Source organism: Podarcis bocagei (assembly GCF_964188305.1).
Source record: "Podarcis bocagei genome assembly, chromosome: 2".
NCBI lineage: Eukaryota > Metazoa > Chordata > Lepidosauria > Squamata > Lacertidae > Podarcis > Podarcis bocagei.
Window position 1 is genome coordinate 68,609,789 of NC_138126.1, and position 21,646 is coordinate 68,631,434.

At 45.0% G+C, this 21,646-nt stretch overlaps 1 protein-coding gene across 1 annotated transcript in view; it reads left to right on the forward strand.

The window, feature by feature from the left end:
• The first annotated feature begins 985 nt into the window (after positions 1–985).
• FAT2 (FAT atypical cadherin 2) overlaps positions 986–21,646 on the forward strand; it is a 105,616-nt gene continuing 84,955 nt past the window's right edge. Inside the window, exon 1 of the mRNA XM_081181101.1 lies at positions 986–1,135. The gene's annotated coding sequence lies outside the window, so the exon portion shown is untranslated. The remainder of the gene's footprint in view (positions 1,136–21,646) is intronic.

Here is a 21,646-nt window from a genome sequence, read left to right on the forward strand (position 1 = left end):
TGGGTAGTGATAAAGTGGGATACCAATTCCAAACTCCTCCTCCTCCTCCTCCTCCTCCTCCTCCTCCTCTTCTTCTTCTTCTTCAGGCCACCCTAACCTCCAGTGGCAATGATGGATCAAGGAGCAACCCCAAGCTATGAACCTGCTCCTTCAAGGGAAGGAGTGCAACCCCATCTAGAACTCAAGGGATGTTCTCCCATGAAACGTGGATGTACAGAGGGAGAGATTTTAAACAATAGGACCAAATGGCCTTGTAGCATAAGATCCTGTTCTCTTTGCATCAGATGGACTGGTTCATAAGGCTAAATCTGGTGCATCCCACCAGTGACACTGAACGAACGTTTTATGTATGACAAAATAGGGGGGGGCATTTGATTAGGAAACAGTGTGGAAAGAAAGTATCCCTTTCATGTGCATCTGCAGGAATTTGGGGACGTCTTGGTGGGGGGATATAACAACTGAAAGAGGAGAGCAGGCTAGTTTCTGAGAAAAACAAGAATTGTACCTGTACATTTTGCCTCATACTGTATCTCGAACTCTGCAAATGCTAGAAACTTAAGAACAACAACAGCCCGGAAAACTGGGGATCTGAGGACTGTCCCCTGTCCCCACTGGATCTCTCTCTCTCTCTCTCTCTCTCTCTCTCTCTCTCTCTCTCTCTCACACACACACACACACACACACACACACACACACTTCTCCAGGTTGCAATATATCTGCTCCCTCCGTTGCACCCTCGCGCACCCCTCCTTTCGCTAGACCTCCTCCTTCTCCTCTCTCCTTCCTTCCTTTGGGATGTGAGCACACCGGGGCGGGCGCGGAGGCCTGGCCACCTGCTTGGCGCGCTCGGTTCCTCCTCCCCCTGCCGCTGGAGGAGGGGTCGGAAGAGAGGCGCGCCTGCCCGCCGCCCCAGCTCCTGCCTGGCAACTGTCTTTCCTGCTGCTTGGCTGCGGGCGCGCCGCTCTGCCTGGAACTTCTGCTGAGCCCAACTTCTTGCAAGCGGCAGCCGGAGCAGCGCTCGCCATGCGCCCTCCGCAGCCGGCCGCGCACTGCGCCTTCACAGAGGAGGACCCAGCTGGACAAAGAGAGCGCCGATAAACGCTTGCAGGAGGACATCGCCTCCTGCAACAACCAGGTAAAGGCGAGTCGCGGGCAGCTCCTCTTGGGAGCGTTACCATATTTATTTCTATTATTGCACGGGGTACCACCCACCTTTGCGGAGGACATCCTGGACCTTGCCTTGAGCAAGAGGCGCGTTGAACCCAGAGCCAAGGTTTTTTTGGTTGGGAGCTGGGCATGATTGCGGCGAAACTTTCTGTTCGAGTGTGAGCAGCCGAGGAGCAGTACAAACTGGTGGTGCACGTTTCAGTTTTGCTCTTCCGAGCTTTGGAGACTCGTCGGGGCAGGCGTTGACTCCCCCTTTCCTCCTTTCTCGCTGCAGTTTATTCATTTCAACCAGCCAGAAAACAGGCAACAAGTTGTTGGTTTTTAAGATGGTGTTGTGAACTTTCCTGTGCACGTGTTCCAAATTTCCTAAAGCATTTCCTTTATATTCTTCTTCTATTTGAACAAATCTGATTTAGGTCTCTCTCTTTTTGGTAAATGTGCTGTATACAGTGGCGTAGCGTGGGTTGTCAGCACCCGGGGCAAGGCAAGTAATTTGCGCCCCCTAACCCATGGATTTGCGCCCCCTAACCCGTGGATTTGCGCCCCCTAACCCAAACCCCCAGATGTTGCGCCCGGTGCGGCCGGCCCCCCCTGCACCCCCCACGCTACGCCACTGGCTGTATAGCACCAACTTTGATAGCGGAGACATGTACACATTTCTTTTTCTTATTTTAAAAAACCCATGTTGGATTAAGCCTCTCAAGACAGTAGCACTTGTTTGACGGAGGATTTCCCTAGTTTTGCCTGGCAAGTAGCACTTTTTTCGTTATTTGAGTGTGTGCACATTGCCTGCTGAAAGTGCAGCTAGGTCCTTCTTTGGGTCATTTCGAAACAAGCCTGGTTTTTTTGTGTGCAGAGGGGATGCATTATTTCATCAGAAAAAACAGGATTGTGGACTACAACTTCCATCATCCCTAGCTACCAGGACCAATGGTTAGGGATGATGGGAATTGTAGTTCCAAAACAGCTGGAGGGCCGAGTTTGGCCATCACTGCCTGAGAGGGAAGGGCCACAGTTCTGGGGCAGAGCACATGTGTTTCATGAGAAAGATCCAAGGTTCAATCCTTGATGCCTCCAGGTAGGAAACTAGGAAAGACCTCTGCCTGAACCTCTGGCGAGAGTAACTGCTAGATGGAATAATGGTCTAACTTCATGTAAGGCAGTTTCCTATGAGAGAGGGAAAGGAGAAAATGTAAGAGAGAGCTGTTGGGGTGACGTAGTGGTTAAGGCTATAATCTGATTCATATTCAGTGGTGTAGCGTGGGTTGTCAGCACCCGGGGCAAGGCAAGTAATTTGCGCCTCCTAACCCGTGGATTTGCGCCCCCTAACCCTAACCCCCAGATGTTGCGCCTGGTGTGGCCGGCCCCCCCCTGCACCCCCCACGCTACGCCACTGTTCATATTTGGGAGTAAGCACCTTTGTAGTCAAGGAGCTTTCTCTCCCAGAAAATGTGCTTTGAATTGGACGGCAAGAGTATGAGGAGTGGGCCATGAAATCCCACAGGATCAGGCAAGCTGCTTATTTTCTCTGCCTCCCATCTTTTATATGGGTATTAGAGGACTGGCCTACCTTTCAAGGTCTTTCTAAGGATTACCGAGATAATAAATGTGATGTGCTTTGAACCCTTGGAATGTATAGTGCCATGTATCATTATCAGCAAGACTAGTTTACAAATCAAAATTTTACTTTATCTCTTGGTTCCTCTCGTTGATTCCAGTTCGACCCAGAAATATGTATTTATTATTACATTTATATTCCTTCCCCTCCTCCCAAAGGTGTGCAGGGTGGAATCCAACATGCGATAAAACAATAAAAATGCTTTTAAAGCATTAGAAGCAATTCCAGGACAAATGCAGACTGGGAAAGATCTCCACTTAAAAGGCTTGTTGAAAGTCATGCGGTCCAAGGTCTAAAATCAAGGGTCTAAATGGTTTTCGGGTTGGATCCATCACCCAGATTAATGAGAATGTTTAAACCGTTTACTTTTGCTTGCCCATGTGATTCTGGCTTGAACAGGAAGCCTAGGAGTAACTGCCCAGATGAGTATTTCTCTTTGATGTCCAATTCTGCGACAATTTACAATGGGATATTTGTTATGACTAGTTACGAATTGAATGATTATATGGGGGAAAGGTGGATGTGGTGATTGAATCACGCAGATAGTATGCAAGTGGGGTTTTATGGGCCTCTGTATGTTTGCATATGGCAGCTATCTTAGCTAACCTTTTCATCAATATTGTGCCTTTGTTGGGAATGTTTCATTGGAACTTGCAACTTAAAATGAAGTTGTGTCAGAACAATTGCGCCAAAAAGAGATTTTGCTGCCACACGTGTCTTTCTCTGCTCTGAAGATTACGCTAAAGGTAGTCCCTCACACCTTCCTGCCTCCTTCAATCTCAGCGCTGCTCTCCTTGACAGATCTCTAGTTGTGGAAGTGCTGAACAGATGTTTCAGCGATGCCAAGGCCTTGCAGTTTGCTCTCTTTTCTCGCAGGGGGGTGCGTGTTGTCAATGAACGTGCATATGTGTCAGCAGATAACCCGATTCTTTGTCTGCCTTCGTATGGCTGACTGCCCTAGATATCAATCTCTAAAGTAAACTGAAGTCAGCCGTGGTGTAGATGCTGTTCCTCTCAGGTCCCACAGAGAGTGAATGAAAGGGGTTAGGGGAGAGAGAGATGGAGACCAGCATTGACAGAACAAAGGTAACATGCAAAGGTAACATAGGAGCAGAAGTTATCAGATAATTAACCTCCTTGGGGAATTAAAAGTCGACTAGGTGAACAGCAAGAGGCCATAAGGACAAAGATCGGTTGCTCAATAGCATCTGCTTTTTGGACAATGTGGTACTGAGGAGGTGCAGCCTAGCCTATCTAGAATATCTAGATTAGAGACAGTTTAGTAACCCTGTTAATTTAAATGGAGGAAAACTGGATTAGACCAAAGCATTCTGGTTTAACTGGGTGGAGGCGAGTGAGACAGCCAATGAGGTTGTGAGACTTTTCTTTGTTTTTCCACTATTCACAGACAAATTGAAGCTCATACAATAAATTAGACTCGATTTCCACTTGAGCCTGAAAGGCATTGCAATTGGGCTAGATGTAGTGTGACCAATGCTTTCTCTACCCAGCAATGCCTCCATCCGAAACATGCACACAAGTCATCTCCAGGTGGGACAGATTCTAGTCTGAAACCCTGGGAAACCGCTGCCAGTCCATGCGGACAGTCTTGAGCTAGGTGGGCCAATGGTATGACTCAGTATAAGCAATTTCACGTTTCTATGTTCCTATTATTATTACATACATAAATTCTTGATATGAGGAAGAAAGTGACAATATAATGAATTTATGCAATGCGCAGAAAAATATATACATGGATTCTGAATAACAACAGTTGGTTTAGGTTGGGGATTGCTTATTTTGTATCATCCATTTCTCCCCTGTTTTAGTACATCACAGCTCCATAAGAGTATGATAAACATTGCATAACTATCAATCTCATCCACACTATCCCCAAGGAGTTCAGAACAGCAAATCTTGTGGTAGCTCATGTTATTATTCGGGCAGAATGAGAGACTTGCCCCAAAGCTCTCCTGTAAGTCTCATAGCTAAGCAGGGATTTGAAATGGACTTTTCCTATGTCTCAGCCTAACTCTCTAACTGCTGCACCGCACTGCTCAGTCCCTTGTGAAACTTGGCTGTAAAACTCTGATCAAGCATAGTCTACTACTGTTTTTATCCTGCTCTCAGCTCTCTGTGTTGCAAAGGGCTGTGTGATGTGACAGAGGTGGTATGCGCCACTTTGCACATGTATAAAATGTAGCTTGGAATTTAACAAAGAGTTGGTTAAGTGTACCAAAGCACATTCATTTCTGTGGGTAAGGGAATTCAGCATGTGACATATTCATGTACAGTGCAGGCAAGCACATGTGCTGAAGAACTCATATTGATTTCTCCTCCCCCCTGTGCACATATGTGCTGCTGCCACGTAATCTAGGAAGTGGTCCTGAGAGGACTCTGTCCCAAAAATAGTCGGATGTATGAGGTAAATCCTAATGCTACGGATAATCAATACATCCCCAGAGAGCTCAAGATTGTGAGCCATGCTATTTTCTTACTTTGCTAAAGAAAACCAACAACCCAGTGCCACCCTTTCCCTTTAGTCATGTTGAAGTCATTTGGCTTGCTTCTGCAGCCTTGCCAACACTTAATGGGTGCCATAATCGGTCTACTCTCACTTAGGGGCACTGGATAGGTGTGCTGGAATTAGGAGTAGTTTGGGAAGAGCTTCATGAACCATCTTTTCGTTTAATTTTGCCTTTGTACAGTGATACCTTGGGTTACAGACGCTTCAGGTTACAGACGCTTCAGGTTACAGTCTCCGCTAACCCATATATAATACCTTGGGTTAGGAACTTTGCTTCAGGGTGAGAACAGAAATTGCATGGCGGCAGCGGGAAGCCCCATTAGCTAAAGTGGTACCTCAGGTTAAGAACAGTTTCAAGTTAAGAACAGACCTCCAGAACGAATTAAGTTCTTAACCTGAGGTACCACTGTATACATTCTTCTAGTTTGTGTAAGACAGGGGAGGGGAACCTTAGGCCTAGGGCCCAAATGCAGCCCTCCAGGCATCTCTGTCTGACCCTTGAATCTGTCCCCAGGCCACCCCCTCCTTGGCTTCTGCTCCCCATCCCCCCGTGTTTTGCTTGGCTGCAGTCTACCCTTGAGCTCTGATAATGCGCCTTGCTTGTCAGGATGGAGGATAGAGGAGGGTATATGAGTGTGTGCAGAAACTACCACATTTTTCGCTCTATAACACACACCTGACCATAACACGCACGTAGTTTTTAGAGGAGGAAAATCCATAGGCATGCCACCCGTAGGCATTTCCTCCATAACACGCACAGACATTTCCCCTTACTTTCTAGGAGGAAAAAAGTGAGTGTTATGGTGCAAAAAATACGGTAACTTACTGTACAGGTAAAACGTGCATTTGTTGCTTTGTCAGCTTTTGCCTCTGGTCGCAGCCACCACTGGTCTGTGGTCCTTGTAAAGATGACCAGAAGAGAATGTGGCCACCAAATCCAAAAAGGTTTCCTTTGCCTGGTGTAAGATGTAGGGACCTCAGGTGTGCTGATGGTCTGAGCGTATCTGTAAGGATTTGAGGGTGGTTTCTTACCTTTGTTTACTTTGAACAGTAGACCCTCAAGCTCCTTCCACTTTGCAATGGTGATTTGCAATGTTGCATTGTTGTTGTTGTTGTTATTTGTTTCTTAAATTTGCACACCACCCTCCATCCGCAGATCTCAGGGTGTTTCACGACACAAAAATACATTGGTGGGGAGGGGGAGGGTTGTCCAAGAACACACATCCAGTTTCTCCTTGAGCCTGCAGAACTTATTGCACCATCCTCTGGATCACAAAGTATTCGTGTCAACTCCGTAATGCGCTTGCACGCGGTGAGTGCAAAATGGCTTATGCGTGCTTGGAGCTATTCCATAGAAAAGGTGGTGCATCTCTCATTGTGCCAAACATGTTCCACAGAATGATAGTTTTGTCCTGATAAGATATATCTCAAGAAGCATTTCGGATGTGTAGGCCAAGTAAACAGAGGGAGAAAACAAGGAACAAGTTTGCATACACCTGGAATCCAACATCTGCTGCAGGCAACAAATGCATTTTGCATTATGCTCTGTTGGCTCCAGTGCAAACCATACAGTTGTTGGCTACAGACAGGGCTTTTCATTTGCGTGCCTGTACATCCTGAAACGCATGCTTGTGTGAGAGTGCATGCACATGTGATGTGCACATTTCCACACGGCAGTCAGCACATTTTAGCCTTCACTGATGCACGGACGTAATAGAATTAAAAAAAGGTCGGTATCTCTTGAAAAGTGGGTGCCATTGTGTGCTATTAGAAGGAAGCCCAGTTTTGCTGAACAGGCAGGTCTCCCAAATTCTCTTGCAGCTTTTCTTAGGAGGTGGAGTAGAAGGGCAAGCTCAGTGGAGCAGAGAAGCTGTTACTTGGAAGAAGGAGTCGACCAAACCTCAAGATCTGATGGTGGAAATTGTTGAAAAGCTAAACAAGATAGTGGAAATTGTTGAAAAGCTAAACAGAAGTAATGTTATTGAGTAGGGATGGGGACGCTGTGGCCTTGCAGATGTTGTTGGGCTCCAACTTCTGAAGCCAGCACGGCTAATGGTCAAGCATGATAGGAGCAACAACATATGGAGAACCTCAGGTTTCCCATCCGGGCTATGGATCTCAGGTGGAAGGCTATTTGGGCTTGGTGGTATGAGGCAAGCTACTGGGCTTTCAGCCTCAGCCCCATAGGAACAACCTTGGTTTCAAATTGTGGTTTGTCTGAAGACCACAAGCCCAGGGTTGGAAGACATGCTAAGCCAAACCATGGTTTAGCTCAGCACAGTGCAAAAACAACATAACTGGGGAGAAGCAAAGTGCCTGCAATCTTTTCTCTGGGAGCTGTGCATGTTTTAAAGCATGATTTGGCTTAGTGTTATGTGCAAACCTTTTTGCACATAACAGCGGAAAGGCTGCAGCTTGTTTCTCCAATGCTGTATTTGCTGTCCAGCTTTTAACCTTGTAACCACAAATCAAGTTGGTGAGTATTTTGGGTGGTGTGGCCAAAGAAACCATGGCTAGACTGCTGTGTTGGGTATGGACATTCCAACAAGCCACACTTTGCCTAAGCAAATCATAGCTTAGTGTTAGGTATAAACCAGACTAACTTGTCACTGCCATAAGAATGGGAAGCCAAGACAATTTTTGTGTGCTGAGATTTGACATTGGGGCTATAACATTTGAATGCTGCTGCCTACTGTGGAGATCAGTCAGGCTGCATAATCTCATGCCGGTCTTGCCACACACTCCTGGCAGTCATTGGTGTTGATGTGGAGATTCACAGCAAGATTGGGACAGTTGCTGTCAACTGTTTCAAATATATCCTACTAATGTTTTCATTTCAGGTACATTTTGAGAAAGCAATTGTTGCAACAACAAACAACAAACAACTTGTCCCAATATACTGTAATTACAGACTTTTGTCATGCTATGCAACAAAGTTTCATTTGATTACTCTGAAGCATGGGTAGGCAAACTAAGGCCCAGGGGCGGATCCAGCCCTCCCTTCTAAATCCAGCCTGCAGATGGTCCGGGAATCAGCATGTTTTTACATGAGTAGAATGTGTCCATTTATTTAAAATGCATCTCTGGGTTATTTGTGGGGCATAGGAATTCATTCACCCCCCCTCCAAAAAAAAGATATAGTCCGGCCCCCCACAAGGTCTGAGGGACAGTGGACCGCCCTCCTGCTGAAAAAGTTTGCTGACCCCTGCAATCATGAACAGTTTCCCATGAGTGTGGAGTAGATTCCTGTTGCAGTCTGAACAATTTATGTAATTGTCAGGGGTTCAGGAGCAGAGGCGAGGGCAAGGGAGGAAACAGAGAGCGAGGGGGAGGAGGCAGAAGAAAAGATGAGTGATGACGACGACCCGAGATCTCCGAGTCTTTCCAGTGAATCAGAAGATTCACAGAAAGGAGCACCAGTGGCCAGAGCAAGGGGGGAGCCTAGGGGGACACCCCAGGAAGAAGGGTCCAGAGGGGGCTCAGAGGGGAGCAGTTGGAAATCGGGACCAGCGTCACCAACAGAGAGCAGGGGAGAAGAAGGGCGCCAGGTATCGAGCGCTGGCAGCTCGCAACAGGAGGGAGGGCACGAGTCAGGAGTGGCCACACCTCCATCGGGGAGCGAAGAAACGGTCAGGCGGAAAGTGGAAGGTTGGGCGCGCGCGCCAAGTTCAAATGCACAGGAAGGTGGCGCAGTAAGCAGCCCGGAAAGGGAGCCAGGTCCTAAAGCCCGGCGCAAGGAGACAGGAGGGTCCGGGGGGTCAGCGTCAGAAGAGTCCCGGAAGGAAGAGACCACGGGGGGCAGAGGGACCCAGAGAAGAACGGTCAGGCGGAAAAGGTGGAGTAAGGCTAGGTTAGTAAGCTGGTGCACAGGGGGCGGAGACTCAGACGGAGCTTCGCCGGTCTAACCCATAAGACGTAGAGCTGCGCGCAGCAGCTTGAGAATGGAAACTGTAACTCAATAAAGACTTTTACAAAGTGACCGCTGGCTAGCGTGATCCTCTGTGAGCTAGGATCTGGAAGCAGCTCTGACAGTAATGAATAAACATTTGCCATATGTTATAAAAGCAATTGGGATTGTATTGCAGCTCTCAATAGAAAGGCTAAGAGGTCATCAGAATAATCTTGGGTGGGTGGGATCGTAAACCCAAGTTGTGCTAGTGCAGGAGACACGTGTGTGTGTGTGTGTGTTTCAGTTTTCTCTCAGTGTAAACAGTCCAGGAATTAGTGTTGGAAATGCAGCAGTAATAATCATTCATTCAGTTTGTAATGTAAGGGTTAATTCTGTTAGCATTACATCAGCTAACCACTGAAGATGGCATGATCTCTGGTGAGGTAACACTTGCCCTGACTGGCTATGTAGCTCTGAAGGAGGTTTTCTTCTATATGTTTAGCTCCTAAAAGACAAATCCCGTCTGTTTTTTTCTCTTCAAATTATACACTCTTTTGTTCAGTTTGTTCAGTAAGTGTTACTGGGATTTTATCTCTGGATTCCAGCTACTTTACTTAAGTGACTCTGAACAGATAGAAGATACTGAAGAATTAAAAGTGTGTGCTTGTTAGACTGAAGTCATGGTCCATACTGCATGCCTCTTCAAAGGAAACAGTCTCAGTATCTGGCCTGGCTGTGATCTTTCAAAGCCTTCCACTCTAAATAAATAGCGATAAGAGATAGAACTATTTATTTAATTAGTTTTCAATCTGCACTTCATCAAACAAGTGATCTCAGGGTGGGGTGCATGTAATATAAAATCAAACTAACAGAACAACAAATCCAATACAGTGGTACCTTGGGTTAAGTACCGGGTACTTAATTTGTTCCAGAGGCCCGTACTTAACCTGAAACTGCTCTTAATCTGAAGCACCACTTTAGCTAATGGGGCCTCCTGCTGCTGCTGCGCCACCGGAGCATGATTTCTGTTCTCATCCTGAAGCAAAGTTCTTAACCTGAAGCACTATTTCTGGGTTAGCGGAGTCTGTAACCTGAAGCGTATGTAACCCGAGGTACCACTGTAAATACTGTACATTCAAGTCAACTTAAACATTAATCCATATAACCTCTACTCCTCCTTACTACAAAAATCAGTGGCCTAATGTGTCAAAAACCCACATCATTAAAAGCCTGACTGAAAAACCAAGTTTTTAGCTAGTACTGAAAATCGACCAGTGTTGGCAGGAGGCAGGGAGGACATGTTTTTTGTCTCTTAAAAAAAGAATTAGTGGGCCACCATCTATGGCTGGTTATGGCTGGCTTAGTGGGTCATGGTTTGTTGAGGATCAGTGCAATGATGAACACATGTCTATTCAGAATATTTAGTGGCTACTCTACAGTGACATATAAGAGGGTAATACCCTAGGGAATTCTAGTCAAAACTGTCACCCCAGAGGCTTGGTATTATCTTACAAGCTTTCTTTTACATTTAATAGAATGATGACATTCTTAAGGTGACTGGCTAGACTGTGACTAATTATGCCAATGGAGGGAAGAATTTTTGCTTTTTGTGCAGAAGGAAAATAACTTGCCCCTGTTGAAATGCCCCTTTCTACACATTTATTGAACGCACAGGATTCTGTCCTTGCTTGTACATGGTTAGCCCCAGCCCGAGCTGAGGATCCTGCCCCTTCCTCTTTGCTGGACTTGATATCCCATGGTAACAATGGTCAGGTATGATGGGAGTTGTAGTCCAGCACCATTGGGGGGGGGGCACAGGTTGCCCATCCCTACTGTAGGCATCAAACTCTTTGTGGCTTTAATAGCCCCTTGGAAGCATTCCTATGCATTACAGCTGAGTTCATTACCTCATCCCTTTTCACCTCTTTGCATATATAAGCTCAACAGTATGAAGAGTCTGGAAGAAGCGGGACAGGCAGTGACAAGAGTCTTAAAGCTGACCGCAAACAGAAAGAGAAGATTGTTGGCTTCACCTAGCTCCACAAACTGTGAGGTAAAAAACAACAGGTGTATTTGGATCCCAAGCCTGAAAGTAGGTGAATTTTTTTTTACAGAAGGTAAAGTGATTCTTACGCTTTCCTCCAGAGTAGCCCAGGAGTATTTCTGCCTGCAAAGGAGGGAAACGGATAATTAATGGAGGATCTTGACGGCAGTTTGTGTGACTGGAGATTTGTGTGTGGAGAGTTCATAGGAGCAGATCACCAGAAATACTCCGATTAAGAGAAGAGATTCTGTAGGCCTGTTTTAAAATTTGGGGCAAGTGCACATATGAGATGCACATGACATGCCGCTTTCTTTGCATTCTGTCCTCCTTTATCATTCTAACACCATTGTCTTCAAACAAATTTACTGATTTATTAAAATCATTTATATATCACCTTTAAACCAGAAGTTACCATAGTGTTGTACATTATACCGTAATAACTTAAGAAAAACCCCTATCTTTTCAAGGTGCTTTTCAGTCTTTGCAAATATTTTCACAGGTAATCCATCACAGTTTTATTTGCATCCTAAGATTTCTTGCAATGCTACTGCAGTCTGAAATGGCAGTTGTTTCAATGCCATAATACCTGATTTTTGTGTCCTTCAACCAAGGAAAACTGGGCAGAGAAATTAGAAGAGGAACCAACCATTTTTATTAATATAAGATCAGGGAGAGAGAGAGGACTGCAATCAGATATGAAACTTTTTTCACAGTCTCTCAGGGACATTGAATTGGCTAAGAAGAGATAAAACTACTAAGAGATGTGGACTAACAGATCTAAGACTTTGATGGTTGTGCTGCAACAGACTAACATGGCTATCACTTGGGTTGCTAACAAGTGATAAGACCAATAGTTGATTTAACTGCTATCCTGTCTTTAAATAGGCCTTATTAAGACATCACACTTGTTTATTGTGACAAACATGAGCTTCAGTGAGCCTTGAGTTTTCCACTTTCTTCTCTGCCATGGTCATGTGTAGATTAACCATAGTTTAGTGTGCTGTCCAAACTAGATAAAGGTAAAGGGACCCCTGACCATTAGGTCCAGTCGTGGCCGACTCTGGGGTTGCGGCACTCATCTCGCTTTATTGCCCGGGGGAGCCGGCGTACAACTTCTGGGTCATGTGGCCAGCATGACTAAGCCGCTTCTGGCGAACCAGAGCAGCACACGGAAACACCGTTTACCTTCCCGCCGGAGCGGTACCTATTTATCTACTTGCATGATACATCCCCCTAAATTTATTCTAGGGACCCCCCCAGTCATGTGGGGAAGGTGTGGGGCATGCACAGGAGGAGGGAAAGAACCAGTGTGGTGTAGTGCTTAGAGTGTTGGACTAGGACCTGGAAGAGCTGGGTTCAAACCCCTACTTGGCCATGGAACTTACTGGGTGACCTCCCGCCAGTCACTGTCTTTCAGCCTAACCTACCAAACAGGGTGGTTGTGAAGATAACATAGGGAGGAACAGGACCGCATATGCCATCTTGAGCTCCTTTGGAGGAAAGGTGGGATATAAATGTGGTAGGCTCGTTGGTAAGGAAGGAAGGTTGGTTGGTTGTGCTAGCGGTAATCCTTGCGCTAAGAGGGTGAATCAGTTGAATACAGTTGCTTTTCAGCCACCAATTTATATGATGAATTAGGTCAGGACTGAAATGTTTGAAGTCAGAAAATTATTCTCATTTTATCTTTGTGCCTATTGCTACACAAGGGGGTCAGATTAAGAGACCAACTGAGAGAAGGGAGAGAAGACCTGCAAAATAGCCCAGGCTACTACAGTGGAACCTCAGTTTGCGAATGTGATCCATGCGGGAGGCACGTTCCCACCTGCAGTGTTCACAACCCACAGCGCCGCACCTGTGCATGTGTGTGATGTGATACGGCACTTCTGCGCATGCGCAAAGCGAGATTTAGTGTTTCTGTGCATGCGTGAGTGCCGAAACCCAGAAGTAACCTGTTCCGGTATTTCCAGGTTTCGGCATGTCTATAACCTGAAAACGCGTAACCTGAAGCGTCTGTAACCTGAGGTATCACTGTACTCTGAGGAAACCGAGTGGAGCACAGAGAAGAAACAAGTCAAAGGAATAAAGAGAACGAGAAATTAATATGGCACACTATCAAGCCAGAGTTAAGATTTGAGAATGTGATTGACACTTTAATGGAAATAAGTAGTAAATAAAAGTGCTTAAATTTTACTGGCCCATGCCCATGACTTTTAGTTTTATTAAGGCTACCAAGTCAAGTTCAACTCCTTTTTAATAAACATTCAGTGTCTCACAGAACAGGAGGGGTCTGTTGACAAAAATGTTAGTTTTAGTGTTGTTCCTCTGCCATCTGTGGTGGCACCTCAGCCATGTAATACTCTTCCCAGGGAGGCTCGCCTGGTGCCAACTTTGATGTCATTTTGGCACCAGGAAATGTCCTTTATTTACTTTCCCAGGCTTTTAATCCTCTGTACATCGCTTTTATGCCGCTTGTGATGTGTGTTTTTAATTCCCTTCAGAGAGCTATATTTCCCAGAGTTCCCCAGTAAGAGCAATTGCTTGTTAAACCACTCCAGGAATTATAGCTCTGATAGGGGTCACCTAAAACAATTCTCAGCACCCTTAAGACAAACATTGGCTCCCGGGATTCTTTGAGGGAATCCATGTTTAAATTGGTCTAGAGTGCAGATAGAACCTGAAGAAAACTCAGTGGACGGGGGCAGGCCTAGCCTAATGGTAAGCACATGCAGTGCCTGCAGAATGTCCCCCTGGCCTCTCCAGCCAAAAGGATTAAGAGGTAGCTGATAGGGAGAACATTGGCCTGAGACCCTGAAAAGACAGAGAAGATAATACTAGGCGAGATGGACAAGCATTCTGCCCTGGGAAAAGGCAGCTTCATGTGTTCCCAGGTGTTTTGGGGTTTTTCCAGTTGGAAATTCACAACCGTGAATTCCAAAGTACATCTCATGAAATCCAAACTAACAGTGAACGGCAGTTGTACTGCACATACGTTGTTCAAAAAAAAAATGGGGGGATCCTGTCATTTAGATTCTCAAACTTAATTCTGTGCCTCAGTTTCCTTATTGTCAGGTAGGATGATGATTAAGGTAATTGTAATGACTGATTAGCTCAGGGCTGAGGAATCCTGTGGCCCTCCAGATTTCTTGAACTCCAGCTCCCATCAAGCCCTGCCAGGATGGTTAATGGTCAGGGATGATGGGAGTTGGAGTCCATCTGGAAGCCCCCACCCCACCCCTGGATTAGCTTAATTCAAAAGAAAGCAGCAAGGCCTCTTTCCCTAAAATGTGCAGAGAATTCAGAGACTCCCTGACTCACAGTGTATTTTACTACTACATTATTATAAAGTATTAGTGGTGCTTTGACTATTAGCAGCATAAATAACTGTCAGGCTTGTTTATGTCAAGTAATAAGTAATGATCAGATGATATATTACCTCTGATTATTTTCCTTCCCAATCGGTTGGACTTGTATGATCCTGTTTGTGTGTGTGTCTGGAAAGCAAAAATGTACTTTGCCATTTCCACATTTGGAATGAGAAGGAGAGGAAAAGGTGAAGAGTGACAGATGTCTACATTATCAGTGCTGGCATGAGTTATATCTGGTCTCAAAATGCCACTGAAGAGAGAAAGTGAAGGTGTGAAGATGAATTTACAGAGACCAATTTTTGGATGCTCTTGATAAGCAGGTGCTAACTGCTGAAGATGGGCAACTTCAAGGCCCCTGCTGGTCTCTCCTTTTATAGGGCTGCATGCAGACCATAACTTCCTCCAAAGAATCCTGGGAATTGTAGTTTGCTAAGGGTGCTGGGAATCATAGCTTTGTGAAGTATAAAAATGCAACCTAGTTCTTAGTCCTTAAATTGACAGAGCAGTCCTTCAACCCCCCTGTAACATCTGAGGCTCAATTTAGACATTGCAGTAAGCTAAAAAGGTAAAAGACCTCTGGATGGTTAAGTCCAGTCAAAGGTGAGGGAGCCAGCATTTGTCCACAGACAGCTTTCCAAATCATGTAGCCAGCATGACTAAACTGCTTCTGGCACAACAGGACACTGTGACGAGTGCCAGAGTGCATGGAAACACCATTGACCTTCCCACCGCAGTGGTACCTACAGTGGTACCTCGGGTTAAGAACTTAATTCGTTCTGGAGGTCCGTTCTTAACCTGAAACTGTTCTTAACCTGAGGTACCACTTTAGCTAATAGGGTCCTCCCGCTGCCGCTGTGCTGCAGTTGCACGATTTCTGTTCTCATCCTGAAGCAAAGTTCTTAACCCGAGGTACTATTTCTGGGTTAGTGGAGTCTGTAACCTGAAGTGTCTGTAACCTGAAGCGTCTGTAACCCGAGGTACCACTGTATTTATCTACTTGCACTGGTGTGCTTTTGAACTGCTAGGTTGGCAGAAGCTGGGACAGAGCAACGGGAGCTCACCCTGTCGTGGGGATTCGAACCGCCAACCTTCTGTAAACTCCAGCAACAAAATAGGCAGAAGAGACATTTGGGTAAACTGGTGCTTCCATCCAAGAGCTGATCATCTTGCTGTTGAAATTTATACCACTGAAGCAGCTTGAAAACAGACCACCACAAATTGCGGCTGCCATTGCGTTGGTTTTTTAAAATACTACTTGGAAATGAACGCTGCTAGACCTGAGCCAAGGAGTGATGTGCTACTCCAGAGAAACTCATGTAAGAGTCACTAGCCATGTTTTGATAATCGTATATTGGCTTAATGAATGAGTTTCATGCTCCCACGGAGCCATGCCACTCTTCCCTTTGTGTGAGCTGTCAAACTAATCAGAAAGGGTTTGGTTAACTGTAGTCTCTTCTTTCATCTAAACTCAGAAACCATGGTTAGCAGCTTTCGAAGAAGCCAGGAGATCTGAAGTCAACTTCAAACCTGTCTCATCCCAAAGCCATACTATTGCTTCCTGATTTGGGTGAAATGGGAAACTGTAGTTTAAGGTGGGCAACAGTTTTTAGCCTGAGGCTTATATGGTCAACCTTCCAGTGGTGGGCAGAACCAGAGGCAAAAGTGGGGGGGAGGACAGGAGGTGTGGCTTTTATCTTTGTACAGTAGGCTGCATTCCAGCCATGCAAAGTGTTGAAACAAACACCCACACAAATTTCTCCATCCAGACCAGCAAAAGGACATACTAATTCCAGGCAAAAGCACTTGAAGATAGTATGGAGCAGAGCCAGTGAGTCCTGAGGGCCAGAAAGACAGGCCTGCTGTTGTTTAGTCATTTAGTTGTGTCCAACTCTTCGTGATCCCATGGACCAGCACACGCCAGGCACTCCTGTCTTCCACTGCCTCCCGCAGTTTGGTCAAACTCATGCTGGTAGCTTTGAGAACACTGTCCAACCATCTCGTCCTGTCGTCCCCTTCTCCTTGTGCCCTCAATCTTTCCCAACATCAGGGTCTTTTCCAGGGAGTCTTCTCTTCTCATGAGGTGGCCAAAGTATTGGATCCTCAGCTTCACGACAGCTTCAAGACAGGCCTGGAGGACTGCATTTGGCCCACGGACCTGAGATTTCCCACCCTTGCTATTGAAGGTTTCCTGGCTTGTTGCTCACCCACACAAAGGGAGGAGTGAAGTGGCTGCATACAGAATCACAATGCTTGCTCATATCTTAGGTTATTAAACCAAGGTGTGATCATCTGAATGTGACTCACATTGTGTCTGAACTGAGCAGAGTAGCAATTGAGCTTCTCCAATACAGAGTTGGGCCCAAAGGACCGGAAGCCACTGGAGCTTCTTCCACAACTAACCAAAACATCCACGCAGGCATGTGCAAGCAGAGCGATGACATTTCTGCTATCTAATCTGCTAATTTATCCATTTATCTGTCTTTATTGCCCTGGGGCACAGTTTTTCTGAAGACAGCGCAAACCTCTTTGTTTACTTTATAGGACTCCTACTTCTCACAAAGAACCGTCACAATGTTTACAATACTCATATCAAAATGGCTATAATTGAAGGGTGGAGTATTGTACCCTCCACCCTGAAGCAAAGCCAGGCCCACGATATTCATAAGAGAGCTAGAGTATCTGATTGTAGGTTGGGTTGGGTGCAGGGTGGGGAGAGATTTACTGAATCGTAAAGATGTTTGGGGAAAACTGCCCTGATTTACATCATAAAGGTAAAGGACCCCTGACAGTTAAGTCCAGTTGCAGATGACTCTGGGGTTGTGGCGCTCATCTCGCTTTACATGCCGAGGAAGCCGACGTTTGTCTGCTGACAGTTTTTCTGGGTCATGTGGCCAGCATGACTAAGCCACTTCTGGCGCAACAGAACACCAAAACCAGAGCAGTGCACGGAAACACTGTTTACCTTCCTGCCGGAGTGGTACCTATTTATCTACTTGGACTTTTTGGTGTGCTTTTGAACTGCTAGGTTGGCAGGAGCTGGGACCGAGCAACGGGAGCTCACCCCGTCACGGGGATTTGAACTGCTGACCTTCTGATCAGGAAGCCCAAGAGGCTCAGTGGTTTAGACCACAGTGCCACCCGTGTCCCTTTTGATTCACATCATAGAGCATTTTAAAGGAAAGTTGCCTGCTGCTTCTCTGCTCTTGGAATCCCAATGCATGCCAGTGCCATCAGTGTAAGGCCCCTTCCCAATCTTTTCAGTAGCAGTGGAGAAAGCTTTTAGAGGAAAACAGCTTGGCCAAACTTCTGTGAGTGCAATGGAACCTCTCCCCGCTTTCCTCCCCCAACAACCTGCTTTGGTGGTTTGAGGGATTGCAGCCTTAGCCCTTTATTCAAATCATATACGGCTTGTTCACATGTTTCACTGAACACAGGTTCAAGCTGTCTCCACACATGTGCAAGTGCTTGTGCAAAAGAGTGTATCCTTGCTGATTTGGGCAGCACAAATGTTGTGTGCACAGGTACACAGATGGTACACTCATTAAATGTAAAGTGTATATTTGCACTTATATTTACCCTATATTTACCAACCATAAGAAATGTGTTGCAAATATGGGTGGAATAGCCAGGGGCCATTCCAAATAAGAAATTTCAAACAAAAATGCTCAACACTCCAGTTTTTAGATGGTTACCCATATCATGTTGCTGCAGGCTGTTTGGCAATTAGGAAAATATTTCAGTGCTCTAAAAAGCAAAATTTTTGGGTTTGGGGGTTGGGTTTTTTGTGTTTTAAGTGAACTTGCAATTCAAAGGCTGTTAGGAAAGCAGTTAACTGTACATTTTGCCTGTGTTGCTCCATCCAGTTGAGTCTATTTCCCCCAAAAAGCTCATACACCACCACCACCACCACCACCACCCCAAGCATACCCTGCCAAATCCAGTGTAAATTCAATCCTGGATAAGCACTCACAAATACACTTGGTCAACAAAAACACACTTTGCTTTGGCATGCTGATTTAGAATTAACCATGAAAAATCAAGAAGTGAAATTGAAACTGGTTTGTCATGGCATTTCCCAAAGAAAATTAAGTAGGGAGAGAAGTGACACAAAATGCAAAATGGCACACAAGACTTCTCGCCCCCTGCAAATAAAAAAATATGGTGTAGAAAGATAGTTACTTCACATGCATCACAGAGGTTGGGAAGCTGTGCAGGTCAGCATAGACTTTTGTAGTTGACACCAAACACTGCATACATTACCAGGAGCAGCCATTGGAGTGGCTTCCAGATGTTGTTGGACTACAACTCCCATTAGTCCTTGCTAGCATGGCCAAATGCAATGGATGATGGGAGTTGTAGTCCAACAACATCTGAAGGCACCATGTTGTCTACACCTGCTCTACATTCAAATGGCCAAACAACATGTGATGCTAAACATACCACTGGGAAGCATGTCAGGTTTTAAAAATTATAATAGTAGGCAAGTCTCCCTATTTTCATCAGGACCACAACATACAGAAAGAGTCATTTTAATCCTTACTTTCCCAGCCTCACTATAAATGAAACACATCCTGCCCCCACCCCCACTTCTGCCCTGTTTTTTTAGCCTTTAGAGAGAAAGCTCCTATTGTCCATGCTTGTGATTTTCCTATCTGCTCTATCCCTTGATCTGGATGGAGATATCATGGAAAGACACTGATATTAGAAACCCACATACTCTGTTAGAAGGATGATCCCTGGGAGAATGGAATCCAGTACAAAACTGATACTAATTTGAGCATTCTCTGTATGAACCAGAAACTGGCTTCAGTGAACTCCCAATTTTCTTGACCCAGGGACAAGGGAATCACACTCAAAACAGCCCCTGTTGCCCCTATTCAAACTGAGATAGGACAACAATCATAGTATAAAATGGAATTTTCTCAGGCTGCCTGCTATTTACCTGAGTATCTGATAAGCACTTTATCAGAGGTCAGATTTTTTCTGCACCCAAAAAATTATCATCAAACGTATTCACCAAAGGAAATTAAATCCCTAACTGATCCCTTGACCACCGGCAGTTTTGCCCAACACATCTTCAAGTTTCAGAGCCTTTACTAGGTACTTCCCTGACCTAAGAAAGACCTCAATAACCACAGGAACTAGAAACTTGTTGAGATTCCCAGCAAGCCCAATTCTGCACCACAATGTCTATGCCTGGGGCATCTGAGTAATCTTGGCCTTGACCACAATTAACAGAATAAACCCTATTTTTCTTCTTGACAGGCTGTTGTCTCCCCTTTGCCACAGGATTCAGTTTAAGAGCTGGCTTTGTTTCTGCTTCAGTCTTCTTCCTTGCAGTCCTCTGTTAACCTAAAAGTTGGGATTTTCTTAAAAGGTGAATCTGTTAAACACCAGGGCAGGGAAAGATATCTCCTGTATTTTTATCCAGATATTTTTAAATGAATTCTAATAACAATAAAAAGTTACAGAAAAAGAAGGAATGAAAGAAAAATTAGGTTTTTTAAGGATAAACTGTTACCAAAAAAAAGGGTGTGAATACAGCTATGTAAATAATTGAGTCAATAATAAAACATACCAAGAAGAAAAGGATGTGTGGCCTATAATGATAAAGGGTTCCATAGTCCAAATAATAATTTAAAAATTCAGAAACGAAAATACAAATAATATTGAATTGAATATAATTGAATTGAATAATATTGAATATTAAATGAAGACAGTCACATAGACATGTGGTACCTGACACACCTGAGCCACTGTACTCACATATAAAATCAAATTAGACCAAATGGCAAAGCAGTGAACTTGAGGACTTTGACCTCTGGGCAAATTTTATGTGAGATTTTTTTCAAGAAGGCTGATTTGCCAGGTCTTGGAATACCAATAATCCAGATTACTGAGATCAAGGTGTGAAATCAGTTCCTTGTTATTCAGGTTTTCATCAAAGTCTGCAAACAAATTCAAAGGGGCCAGACAAGGAGAGGAGTTCCTCCTGTAAAAGGTAAAGAAAAAGCTAAATGACCCCTGGACAGTTAAGTCCAGTCAAAGACAACAATTGGGTTGCAGCATTCATCTCACTTTCAGGCCAAGGGAGCTGGCATTTGTCTGCAGACAGCTTTCTGGGTCATGTGGCCAGCATGACTAAACCACTTCTGGCACAACAGGACACTGTGACGAGTGCTAAAACACATGGAAACACCATTGACCTTCCCACTGCAGTGGAACCTATTTATCTACTTGCACTAGCATGCTTTTGAATGGCTAGGTTGGCAGAAACTGAGACAGAGCAACGGGAGCTCACTCGGTTGCGGGGATTTGAACCGCCAACCTTCTGATCGGCAAGCCCAAGAGACCACAGGGCCACCCTATCCAGTTCCTCCTGTATAATGTGTCCACAAACCCATGTCTGCAAGCATATATACATGTAACAAGGAACTGTAGTCAGTCCTAGTCCTTTTATGCATATTCGTATCATATATGCTTTGCCCGTTAGTCTCCTAAACACACTTTACATGTTCATGTGTACACACATCCAAAGCGAACACTGATGTACACACTGAGTTGTACACTTTGACTAGGCATTGGAAGAAATTTCCTGATGATAAGAGAATAAGGGAACCAATTACCTTGTGCTGCATAGGGTGGGATTCCTCTCATGAGGTATTCAAGCAGAGATGTCTGCTGCGGATATTCTGACTCCGGATTTATAATTCGGGGTTGGGTGCCACCCAGCTCTCTGTTTCTATTAACTTAGTTATACAGATTCATATATGTACATGTTCTTTGGTAAGGATGGGGGAAGAAGTTTGACTCAGTTCCGATTTAAAGGCAAACCTACTTAATTTTCACTTTCTGAAACAATAGGCAAAGTGAAACACAGCCATCTTTCAAAACTTGCACCTCTTTGAATTTTGTAGTGCAGTTTTCCAGCCAATTGATGTCCGCAAAAGTGCATAAACTAGGGTAAAGTGTGCCTATAAGCAAATCTTTCGAGTGAAAATAGCATACAAAGATGCATTATATTAGGGGAAACTGC